This window comes from Grus americana, chromosome 1 (genome assembly GCF_028858705.1).
Source record: "Grus americana isolate bGruAme1 chromosome 1, bGruAme1.mat, whole genome shotgun sequence".
Taxonomy (NCBI): Eukaryota; Metazoa; Chordata; class Aves; order Gruiformes; family Gruidae; genus Grus; species Grus americana.
The window spans coordinates 116,143,576-116,156,471 of record NC_072852.1 but is presented as its reverse complement, the minus strand read 5'-3'; the positions used below and the strand labels follow the sequence as shown (position 1 = coordinate 116,156,471).

The following is a 12,896-nucleotide window of genomic DNA, read 5'->3' as shown; positions in this document are numbered from 1 at the left end:
CTGTCACGCAGTTGCATCGCCAGGGTGGTCGTGAATCAGACCAAGGTACTGATCCAGTATATAAACCGTGTAGCCTTATGTTAGCCATAAACCAGCCCCATTTCCCTGCCGTGCGTGCTTCACTCTGAGCAGTGGGGGCATGGCTCTGAGCCCTTTTAATCAGGGCCACGTGTTGCTGCTCCCCTCCTTGCAGCGGCACAGGTGCCTTCCTTCATTGCACAGTAGGGAGCCAGAATGGCCAAAAAATAAAAATGTGGCTTTTTGGCCAGCTGCATTTTGTGGCTGCGTTTGGCCAGCTGGGGTGCTAGAAGAGGGCTGGTGGCTGGCTGGAGGTGGAAATTTGTGGGCAGGATGTGGCAGCCCTAATGTGGAGTAGTTTAAGTGGGGCAAGGAAGGGCAGGGATGGGGGGGCAGGTGGCTGCATGGGGGTGCCGTTGGCCAACAGTGCACGTCTCTCCCCTCTTAGTGGGGAAGAGATGGTTCAGATGATGTGTGAAATTACAGCCATAACCATAGCAGCACCTGAATACATTGATTTTGACTGAAAGCCCAGCCTGGAGACACTGCATTTAATAAAGTTGCATCATAGATCTTGCTGTCCTTTACTTACCACAAGCTCTGCTGTAGCTGACTTAACAGCGAAGGTGTGCTGTGGCTACTGCACATCCTTATTTTAATTAATGAAGTTTGGGTGTGATGAATTGAAAGGTGCTAGGGTGGATGCAGCCACCTACATTTCCTTTGGCATGTTTCTTTATTATCTCGCAGAACCTCTGACTGCCCGCCTGCAGCAGAGTGCTGGCTAGCAGCAGTCTGCCCGGCTTTCGGTGCCTCTTGAAGTGAAGATGTGTCACCATTCACTCCTATGTAGCAAAACCTATAAGCATGATGGTCAACTTTAAGCAGGTACCAGAACTCTGGTTAAAATCAAGTGCGTTTTTCATGTGTCTAAAGTCAATCCCGTGGCTAAATCTTTTGCTGAGGACCGACGGACACATTCTAAGGCTGCCTAAAAGGCTTTGCTGCACCCTGCTTAATGAGACTAAAAGGGAGAAGTGGAGGTCATGGGCAGCCCATGGAGCACAAATTCAACAGGATTTCCTCTTGTGCAGAGCAAGTTTTTCTTAGTTCATGAGCAATGATGTCCCTTGGAAGCTTTGACATAGAGGGGAAAACTTCTCTTGCAGCCTGGTGCTTCCTCCCGCTGTCTGCAATCTCTCCTTGCCAGTGCATTGGGACAGTACTGGGAAGCCAGCCACTTCCTGGCACTTTTGCATTCTGCTGAAGGCTGATTGAAGAGAGGGAAAGACTTTAATGAAACATTTTGCAAAGCTTGGACCTCTCCATGGTGTACTTTGGACCAGTCCTTCCTGATTCTCCTGGTATTGCCCTGAGGTCTCAGGCCCTGAGCTGCGGTGGGAAGGGCTCCTGCTTTGAAGGGTCTGCTACTTGCTCTGCAGCACTCGCATCCTCTGCTTGCAGCATCCTGCTTCTGACACAAGTGTGTCTCTGAGTGCTTTAGTGCATCCTGCTTCTGAGCTATGCATCTGGATGCTGCCTGCAATGAATAATTTCTCAAGTGTTGTTGTTACTGCGTAAATATGCAACCACTCGGAGGTCTGCCCCTCCTTTTCCCTGTTCTAGGACACATATGGCTGGGGCTCTATGCTCTTTGGTCTCTGCCCTTCTGCGTTATCTGGCTGTGTCATTTTTGAGGAGGTTTGAGGAGAAAGAAGGTGTCTTGGAACCTGTTTAGTGCTCTCATGGCCTCAGCAATCTGTGTCATTAGGATCCTTCACTCCACAGCCCAGTGATAGATGGACATTTTTGATTAACCCTTCCTTGCTAGCTATGGGGTTGTGTTTTTTTGCTGTGGATTTGAGAGCTTCTTCACTTGTGTCATGCAAGATGATGTCCCAGGAGATACCTGCTTTAGGGACCAGCCAGAGATCCATGCTGAAAGTGGGGTGGAGAGTGAAGAAGAGGAGACATCTCCCTGGAGAGGCTCTGGATCACTCATGCTGATGGGAAGAGTGCAGGAGACCCGAGGCCTTCTGTGCTTTTTGTTCTGCTTTTGCAGGGGTCTCTCCAGGACTTTCATCCATGGCTGATGCAGGAGGCTCCCTTTTCCTGCGGCTGACTGTGTCATTGAAATGGGCAAGCAGATTGATGATCACACCCTCTGTGCTGGCCTGACTTCAGCTGGCCTGGCCTCGGCTGGCCTCCAGATAGCTCAGCTGGTTTTTGCAGAGCCCCGAAATGTGGAACGTGGTCATTTAAGTCTGAAGAGTTCCCTTATCTGCTGAGTACAGCTATAATAGGGGAAGTAGGCCAACTTATAAAAGTAATTTCTTCAAGTTACTGAGTGCAGCATTCTTGACATACTTAAGCATACAAGCTCTGATTACTGCTTGTGTGCACTTAATGCAACTGATGAAACTGAACTATTTTAATTGCTTTGCAACGTGTTTTGATGTTCTCCCTGCCGCTGCCCAATTTATTGCCACTTTAATACATACCCACCACTATTGATACCATGCAGCTGTCCCACTATGTATTAATCAGGGTTTTTTTGGGGACATGGGGATTGAAGAGAGTGAGAAATAACTTTGGTCACACAGACTTATGCAGAGAAGGATCTGCCCTGATATGCTGCTGTCTCCCAGAGCTTCTTACAGTTGGAACAGTGACAGCAGGCAGCATTGCAGTCCACCTCCCAAATGGTGTGTTTAATCACAGATCAGGCTTTAATGTTCAAGTAACAGACAAATACTGAGAAGCCTCATAAGAAATAAAAGGAACAGGCAGGACTTTAAAAGAGGGGGGAAAAAAGTACAAATGAGGAAAATTAATCAGCAGTTATAGAACAATGGTGATTTTCAGAGTACAAGGCTTTTGCCAGTAAAAGAGACCAGGTTTCTGCCCTTGAACTTGCTTAAGCAGTTAATCTGTATATGAACTCTTAGTCTTAGGGATCACTGAGAGAAACTATGCATCTCTGAGCATTCAAAAAAGACATTTGTGCAATGGAGTTAGAAGCAGCAGGCTCAGGTCAGACCTTAATGCAGGTCTTCCAAAGGTGAGTGTGTAACACCATGAACGTATACCAATGTATATGTATTGTCTGTCAGTGTTGCCACCGGTTTGCAAATACTCAGGAGCAGGCTTGCAGGAGCAGGGCTGTTGTTTGAGTATCACAAACCATATATTCTCTGCCTGCTTTTTCCATAACAAGCTGTGGGCTTCTTCCAAACGGTAGTTTGGAACAAGATTTGGAGACTTTTTATTTTCTTTTAAATTTACTGGTATCAAAAGAAAGCCAAAGACTTCAGATTGCAATTCAGAGAAGGCACTCCCAGTCGCTTCATGCTTTCCACCTGCTCTTGTTCTGCACCTCCTTTCCTTGCCTGCTAACCATGAAAAAGAGCCAACTTTTAAACAGCATTTCCTGGTCATGCTTCTCGGTTTCTTGTTTTCTTAATAAAGGGAGTCTGAATAATTTCCTGTAATTTTGATGCTTTTCAAAGCAAAATGCACCAGTGGCATTTCTCGATACTATCCTATCTTAGCATGCTTCTGCCACGCTTTGCTTTTGGCCTCCAAGCTATGTACAGAAATCCCCCAAATTTGTTCAGTTTTGGGTGAGGAACAAGGGTATAAATAGAGGTGTGCTCGGCAGACTGCTATGGACTCACAGGATGTTGCCATCCTGCTGCCACCGGGTAGTACTATAAACCTCTGTTGGAAGTCAGTGGCTTTCAGGTTTGCTGGTGAAACCACTTTTGTGAGTGCTTCTGCCATTTTGGCACTTACTGTCGTCCAGTTTAGCTGAGACCTGTTTGCTTAAGTGCATCCTCAGCTCTGTTGGACTGAAACAGGTTGGGGATGCTGTGGGTGGCCCTAGAGCTGGGTTGGTAGGCATGTTTGACAGCCAGTGTGGGGGGAGGAGGATCCAGCCATTGTGGCCATGGGTATGGTTTGACTGGATCAAACCCTTCCACGAACCAGGAGGGGGTTTCAAGGCAGTGTAGCTGGGTGGACCCAACACTGATGAGAGGCTCATCTGCTCTTGATGTGGAGTTTTTCCCTCTCTGCCAGACATTTGATTGATAATTGTTTGGGAGGGTGCCCCTGAGCCTGGGATCAATGAGTCAGAGTCGCTCAGGTGGGAAAGGACACGTGGGGGTCTCTGGTCCAGCTCCCTGCCCAAGGCAGGGCCAGCTCTGGGATTGGACCAGGCTGCTCAGGGCTCTTTTCCAGGCAGATCTTGAAAACCTCCAAGGACAGAGCCTGCACAACCTCTCTAGAAAACATGATCCCACTTCACTTTTCACCTTGAGCATCTTCATGGTGAAGAACTCTGTATATGCCGACAGCACTGCCAGCGATTCACTTTATGGCCACTGTAACACAGTGTACCCAGACTTGGCATGGGCACCACCAATATGGATGCGTGACAGCGAATGTAGATGGATACAAACTATGCCTTGAAATTAAAGGTTTGTTCATTTTGAGGGGTGCAGCACTGGCAAACAAGTAGATGGAAGTATAGTTCTATGAGATGTTGTGTCATGGCAATGAGCAAGGGGAGTGTAAACAGAAAAAGTAGAAAAATCACATATACTTCCTGATAAAATTGTATTAGTATTTCAATTAAATAACTTGATGTGGGTTTTTAAAAGGGAAAAAGGTCTCTAAAGTAGCTAGAACACATTAACAGAAAAGGAGAGAAAAGGAAGGCACTAAGACACAAACCGGAGAGCCATATTTCCTTAAATCTCTGTGAGACCTCTGGGGGATGACAAGTCCAGTTGTGCCAGCCCTGTCTGCCAGCTGTGGTGGTTATAACCTCGAGTCATCCCATGAAAGTCAGTGGTGGTAGCCCTCAGGGCAGAACCTGAAGTCAAGATCTCTGCTCACGTCGGAGGGCTTTGGGTCAGGCTGTGAGTGAGGGGTGTCAGGTCGGGGCCCCCTAGGAGAGACGTATTAACTGAACAGTGTGATTCCTGTGTGGTGCTCTCATCCCAGGAGCAGGTCAGGGCTTCTTTTCGTTGAGGTGACACTGAAGAGAAATTTTTACAATCTGGCTCTAAAGATTTGAAAAGAAGAGAAGAAATAAATTGGAGATTGTTTTCTAAAAAGGAGGATACATGCAGTCAACCAGCATCTTTTATTTTTATGCAGCACATCTAAAATAGATGCAGGTTTGCCTGCTTTCTTAACGTGCATCTGGCAGAAAGTAATAACAGCAGCTGATGCTTCCGTACTGTTTCTTTCTGTGAGGCGCTCGGAGTACTTCCCAGGGAGGACCAGCCATTGGGAAACTGTGCCTTTAGTTTGGATCTGCCCGATGGTCCAGTCTGCAGCATGGCCGGCGGTGGGAAGGCGTTGTGAAGGCTTGCAGCAGGAGCTTTCTGAGCTGGCCTCGTTCCCAAAGCCTGCTTTGGGCTGTGCAGGCAGCTGTGCAAGAGCAGCCTTGGTTTCACTGCATGCTTTTGGGGAGAGTCTGGAGAAGCAAAGTACATGCGTTTGCCTCCGCAACTCTTCATTCTCCTGTGTGTCCTGTCAGCCAGATCACTCCCTTCCCTGACTTGCCTGCTCCCACTGCTAGACAGTGAGCCATTGAGAGAGTGACTTGGCTTTGGATGTGGCAATCACCCCTGCACAGCGAGGGTGGAGGTGGCAGTGACAAGAGGGGAGTGTGTGCGGATGGCATTGATGCTGCCGAGGGAGCAAGGATACTGTGGTAGCCTGCTTGCTCCAGTGAAAGGTGAGAGTTGGATGCACAGGGAAGCAGTGCACAGACAGAAGAAATACTGGCAGGCTGCTTTCTATTGTGCCGGTGGAGTTAGCAGACCTTTATAGTCCATGCTGAAAGCTGCATGCTCAGTTTGCCTCCTGGCTAGGTCTGGAAGGGGGCTCAGAGTTGTTTCCTTTGGATCTGTTGGAGGTGGAAGAACTTCCCCCCCGCCCCTGGTTTGTGCCCCCAACACATGAGGAGCTCATGGGGACTCACCTGCATGTGCCTGCAGTCAGCCTTTCTCCACCCAAGGGACGGGCAAGCGCTGGAGGGAGCCGGCAGTGCTGTCCCTGCCCGCGGTGCCCCTCCGGCTGCCGGGGCAGGGGGTGCTCTGGGGGAAGGATGGCAGAGCCACAGGGTGCAGTCTCCTCAGGCAGAGTGGGAGGGATGGATAGGAATGGCGGGGGTCCCTCTGTGGCTGGTGCAGTCTCTGCTACCCGGCCTTCCCCAGGGTGAAGAGGTTTCTCTGTGAGCTGTGAGAAGGCACTCTCCTCTGGGGAGACTGGGAGGGACTGGGCTATTGAACAAAACTTTGGGCTTTGGTGTGTCGTCATCTGTAGTGCTCCTCCTGTGAGCAAGGGAAGAGGATGCATCTTGGTCTCGTGCTGGTGTAAGCTGGATTTTATCCCTAGAGTCACAGGAGTTGTGCTCATGCCAGGTAGTGTGTGGTCAGCTGCTCAGTCAGCCCTGAATTCCTGAGTTTGGGCCCCAAGTTCATGGCTGCAAGTGCATTTCATCCCAGTGGTAAGGAATTGGAAAAATGCAGCCTGGGCAGGTGTGTGGAGATGCATGGGGCTGGGGTGATAACTGAGAAGCCCCCGCTTGCTGCACTGAGCAGAGGTCTAGGAGAGAGGAGCAGTGTGGCTCATGGTCTGATGATACAGGAGGTATAACCAGAGGACTCCCGGTTCCCTCTTCCTCTTTGATGTCCCATCCCTGTGCTTAGCCAGTTCTGCACTCGGACAGATCAGGGAACCCATGTGCCCAAACACTGCCTTTTTTTTTTTTTCCTTGCCAGTGGGGCCAGTTTTCACCCCAAGCTGTCCCTTGAACCAGCAAGCCAGCAGCCCTGCCATGAGCACTGGTATGTGTGCCAGGAGGGGTGCATGTGGCTGTAGGTTGTGTCTCCTTAAGGCAACAGCATGGACTTTGGTAGGTTTAACCAAACAGTACTACTGTGCTTTTTTCGGTACTGTTGGGCTTTACACTGGGACAAGTATCTTCTGTCCTCTCACCGTTAGCATAAAAATGTAGGTGGCAGGTCAGGTGCTCTGGCTAACTTAACACAAGTGTGTTTTGAGTCAGGATTTCACCCTGGGTCAACAGGCTGTGTCCGGACCAGGTGTTAGTGACAGAGGACCAGGGCATCAGCCGTAATCCTGCCTCTGCTCAAGGACTATGGCTGGGAGCAAACCACTCGCTCTCCACTTGACCGTGCAGAAGATGGGAATAATACTTGCCTCGCAGGGGTATTGTGAAAGTTAATTTGCTAATTATTTATAAAGCACATTGGAGTGCTGCTTCAGTTCTACACAGTGTTATGATAACATCTAATTAGTAATTCCTTATGATGCTTCATTTTCTTTCTACTATAAATATTGGCCTAATATAGGGACAACTCTGCCTGTGCTAGTCGTTTCAGTGACTCAGAGGGAATAAATAAGCTGGATTTGGTTTGTAAATGGTCTCTCTTCCCCCCCATTCTCTGCCATCTTACCCATAAAAACAACATCCCCTTTGGCAACCTGCTGCCTGGCCGGCATCCGTCAGTGGGTTGCCTCCTGGAGAGAAGTCATCCCTTGAATTGAAATGTTAGCCCTCTGGCAACCTACTTGCTTTTCCTGGGCTTTCCTATCCTTCTCCAGCCTCGTGGCTTTGGGCCCTTTCTTGCTGGACGGGGGCAGATGAGGTATGGCAGGAGGGAAAAGGAGGAGCTGCCGTGGGAAGATCCCTGCCCTCCTTTTTGGTGGGATCCGGACCAAGAGCTGGGATAACAGGATGCAGAATTTTTTCTCTTCTTCTCTAAAGCTCTTTTCCTTTTCCTTTTCCTGTTCCTTTTCCTTTTCCGTGCACCCCATCTTGTGCTGCCATATTTCATGTTGTGTGCAGCATCTTGTCTTTGCTTTGGCCAGAGCTGTTAGGAGATTTCATACAGCAGTGTGTTGCTTTTCCTTAAAATAAATAATGCTCAGAGACTTTTATGGTACATCACATATTGCTGGTTTTACCTGGCTTTGAGAGGCGTTGGGCTCTTTTGAAGGTGTGAATATTCTGTATGTTTGATACTTCAATGCGGTGAATCCAAAAGCTTGTGATACCTATTTTTAGTGTTGAAAAATTTTGACAACTAATATAAACCTACGATATCCATCATTTGACAGCGTCATCACCAGCATACAGCTTGTCACTCTCATTTTGAGCTGATTTTTTTCAACGAAATTAAAACTATTGGCAGGGATGTGGTGGAAGCGTGTCAGAACGCAGCATGAAAGTGACAGCAGCTACCGCCTAGTTTCTTTCAAAGAAACGAGAGGAGGTGTTTGGATTAGAGGTCTTGAATAAAATGTTCCTCCTCGAGCCTGCTCATCAAAAAAGGAAACAGTCCCTGTTTCATTAAACTCTGGCTTGCGTTAAACTCTTGACTCTTGTTGCGCCACGCGGCAGTTGCGGTAATGACCGAAGGGGCTTGCGGGTGCTGCTGTGAGGCTTGTGCAATGCGGTGTGTCGCAGCAGTACCTGCTTCCCCGGTTGGGGGGGGGCTGGGTTGGAGCCACTGTGCGCAGCCAGATGACCCCATAAAACCATCCTGGTGCTGGGGAGGTGCAGAAGCTCGTAATGACTTTGGGTACGTGTGTGCGTGCATGCTTGTGTGTGTGTCCAGAAGAGCTTCATCTTTGTGGGTATTTTCTTGAGGCTAGATGACTAGAAGTAGGCCTTTTCTATAGATATTAATCCTGTATACACAGAGGTGTGTGCTTTACCTGCATGCACCTGGACGGTCCCAGGAAAGAGAAGTGGATCTACCTTTGCCCGTGAAGCTACGTGCCCCGAGTGTCTGTGAGCAATGTGCCCGCGTACACGCTGCAAAGCCGGTGTGAGAGCTGCCAGCCACAAGCAGCGTGATGGCACGCAAACCTTAAATTTTAGCTCATACTTGCTCCAGAGGTCGTTTGTGCCTCTGGTCGTTCATCTTGGTTTTGCAGGCAAGGATTGCTGGCTCATTGCCAGCATCCACTCCCTGTAGCTCATTAGAAACCTTTTTCAACTACCCTTGCAGTGTAACAAAGGGGATCAGTTTTCCCATGAGTTGATATATCTGTTGACCTCTCCAAAGGAAAAAAACCCCAACCCTGTAGTTCATTAGCTTACTTTTTTAGAGGCTGAAAGAGAACTATTTGTGGCTGAACAATACCTGTCTTTCACAGCTCCCTTCCTAATCCCAAATAGAAACATGAGGCTGAGAAAATCTTTCTGATAACGGGGAGTATGGATACGTTCAATCTAGTATAATTTTTCATGGTGTTAACATTCTTTAATTGTCAAGGGTTTGTTTGCAAGCTTTTATTGGACAAAGTGAAGGCAAGTAGTGTTAAACATCAGTTTGAGGGGGTCAAAGTGGTTCTGATGACAGTGTGACGGTTTTCCACCAGTGGCCTCTTGCGAGCTTCTACATCACAGAGATCCAGTTTGAAAGCTGAGGCTTTAAAAAAGTAATAAATGCAGCCTCCGTCGACTTTCTTCCTCAATTTACCATTGAGTATAAGATGGCTCGAGCCAAACTGTGTCCCCACCTACACAGAGACAACCCTCTGCTTTAGTGGTATTTAGTGGTCACAGTCTCTCCTGCCAGATGTGTGAGGCTGCACAGGCACAAGCGTGGATGTTGCTCCCAGGAGAGGTGGGTTATGAGGATGAAAGCCAGTGCACGGCTTGGCCACATCATCCACAGTGATACGCAAGGGCTGGCTTGAACTTTGAAGGCCCAGGTCGCGTTTGTAGGGCTGTAGTTTACCATGTTATGTGAAAAAGGAACATAATGTCGCAGTAACGTGTGCTGGAGTGCCTGTCTGCTCTGCGAGATTGGTCTGTGGTTATGGGACGTTTGGAGTAGCACCAAAACTGGTGTTGGGTCATTCCTGGCAGATGGTAAGTGCCTGGTGGGCCCTGGGTCATGTCCTGAAACATGCTTGACCAAAGCAGGCGATAATCACGGTGGCTGGGACCATTAGAAACTCCACCATGGCTATAAGGACTTGAAGAAAGACCTGAGTGGCTCCAGTTGTCTGGAGGATGGAGACAAGACGCTTCTCTAAGGCCATCTGTTTGCACAGGTGGAAAATAAGACAGATACAATCATGAATTTTTGAAGCACCTTGGCTTTGTAAAGTAAGCCATAGTTAAAGAGATACGGTCTGTGTAGCCCTGTGCAAATGCGGCCGATGCTCTTCATATCTTACCTTGCTGCTGTGCTCACGGTGAGTCACTGTACTGAAGTGACTCCCAACCATTTTTCTGCCCAAAGTGATAATACATTGTTAAAATGATATTAACTCATGTGTGCTAATTAGCAGGTGTGCCAGGGTGTGAGAAGCCTGGGATGTTAATTAGGGTTGATAAATACACCTTTACACAGGATACAGACTTGCATTGTGTCTGATGGGAGTCCCTCTCCCCTCCTTTCACAGCCTAGAAGGTGCTGTCCTGCAGTGGACCATGCCATGTTGTGGGGACCTTTCTCCTCCAGGCTCTGAGGAGGGGTCTCCACCTCTTGGCTGGACATTTGTGAGAGCCTCTGGACTCCCTGGAGGGTTGCTGGGATTTGTCCTGCTGATGCTGGAAGGAAAAGGGGCTTTTCTGAGTGGTGTCATCTTTGTTCAGCTGAGAAGGGGAGGGTAAACGTGTGCCCTCTTCCAGTCTCAGGGCTTAGCCAATGGCCACTTCTTCCAGCTCCTGGAGGTGATGTACCCTCCAGCTGGCCAGCTCAGTGGCTGGCCTGGTTGTCTCCAGCCTGCTTCAGGTGGAATATGCTAGGTTGTCTGAAAACAGGTTTCGGTAGGTCTTTGCTATTCATTTAACGCAGGAGAGCATTAAGATTTATATAAGTTGGCTCGTGCGCTTTGAGAGGAAGCCCACATCAAAAGGTGCGTATCCAAATGCGTCAGCCGAGCCGGGGTGACGGGGCCAGGGCCTGGAAATGCCTGTTCTCCCGCAGCGGGCAGGCGTGAGCTGACAAGCCGTGGCGTTCCCCGGGAGGGCTCTCGGTGAGGCTGTTGTCAGCTGGCCACGCCGCATCTTCCCCGAGTGGCCGGGGCCACCTGCTCTCTGCAGCCCGGACCGTGGCAGCTTGCTCACCCCAGCCAGGCTTCCCTGAAGGCCATCGTCTCATTTCTCAGCAAAGCTTTGGAGGAGGGTAGGTTGCTTGGTATGTGGCTGGGGAGAAGGCTTCCCTTGCCTCTCCCTCCAGCCCCTCTTGAGGACTGCAGCCACAACCAGATCAACCTAACCAAGTGCTGTATTTACAAAACCCCCAGATCTTAGCTACGTGATGGCACCTGTGATTCTTCTGTGCATCTCTCTCCATACATCAGGCTTGCTATTTATTACTTGCTGTTTCTTGTTCCAGTGCTATGGGTCACGATGGGAAGGGGAAATCACTGCTTTTCTTTTATCCATCTGCACTGATTTAAAATCCACCAGTGGTCAGACTGACTTGGGACTTGTTGAGTTATGCCATGGTTGTCTGAAGCTTTCTAAAAGCAGCTCTTATAGGGAGGAGGGCACACGTAGTTCATGTTTTCCTGGGAGTCCTGGCCATGCAAAGGATTTTCTATAGGTAGCAGCAAACCAGCAGGAAAAGATGCCCCAAACTGCTGCGACAGAATGCAAATCAACCTGGCGCTGGTGGCAAAAGGGTGTGTGATGCCTCCTTTAGTCCTCTTAAGTTGAAAAACGCTTCAGACAATCACTTGCAATCTGTCATAGTAAGCATATACGTTCCTCCTTTAGGACTGGAGCATAATTGCTTTGTATCTATGGGAGCTTGTGTGCATGCACGCCTGTGTATATGTACACATTGGTTTCCGCGTAATGGCGAAGCCATTTTGATGGGAGCGATTAAGGGTGGGTGGTGTTGGAGCTCTGAACGCGGCTCTGCCTGTCGGGCTCTTCAAATGGGCTGAAGATGGCGAGTGCTGGCCGTGCCCGAGTGAACCCGCAGGCAGGTAGCAGCAGCCCCCGTCGCCTTCTGAGTCACTCACAGCTCGCCAAACCTGCTTGCCTGCTTGGGGTTTGCTAGCTACCGAGCCGAAAACTTCTGGAGGAGGCAGTCTGCTCCCCTGGGCTTTCTCCTGTTTGTTTCTCCTGCCTGGCCTGCAAATGGGAGCTGTTGGCTTTGCTCATTCGATGTTTAAATTAACCATAAGGCTAAGGATCAATCATTTCAGTGCTTTCTGGTCCAAACGGTACATCTGGTCCCATCCCTCCTTCAGTACTTTTCTGCTGTTCCGGTGGAGGACTCCAGTACTTATCATCAGGACTGCTTGCGGTCAGGGGGGGACCTGGTGCTTTCTAAGCGTGGCTATCTATATCGGAAACATCTGACGCTGCAAGTACTCAGATGTAAAGTTGATCCAAACCTGTTGTTTGAGGAGGGCTAAAACTGACTGCTGTACCAGGAAACTCTGCTTGCTTGCCTGTTTCTGATAATGGGCTGTGTAGGAACGATTGTGCTGCATCAAATCACTTCTCCAACTATCTCGTCTCCTATAGAGTCATCTCCTCCCCTCCTCTCCTCGAGCATCCATAGCACCCAGGCATGTGGAGCCCCACAGCCTTACTACAGCTATTTAATCATTGCACACAGAACTGTGCATATAACCCTGTGGGAGAACTGGGCTCCTGCATATACCTTTTGCCATTTTATTTTTTTCTTTTCCTAATGGTTTTGTACTTTTCCCAATTCCTGGTTGCTGCTGGGTTGCAGAGGGCAGAACTGCAAAGGATATGGTTATTTCTTAATACTCTGTATTTTTGCAGTATCACAGAGTTGTAAAATGTTAATTTGTTTAATTAATTTGATTTCTGTTTGTAAAAAATA

The 12,896-nt window shown here is 48.8% G+C and overlaps 1 protein-coding gene across 11 annotated transcripts in view; it reads left to right on the top strand.

Annotated features, from left to right (window-relative positions):
• The window catches only part of TIAM1 (TIAM Rac1 associated GEF 1), a 191,008-nt gene that overhangs the window by 58,741 nt on the left and 119,371 nt on the right, over positions 1-12,896 (top strand). The window lies entirely within an intron of this gene.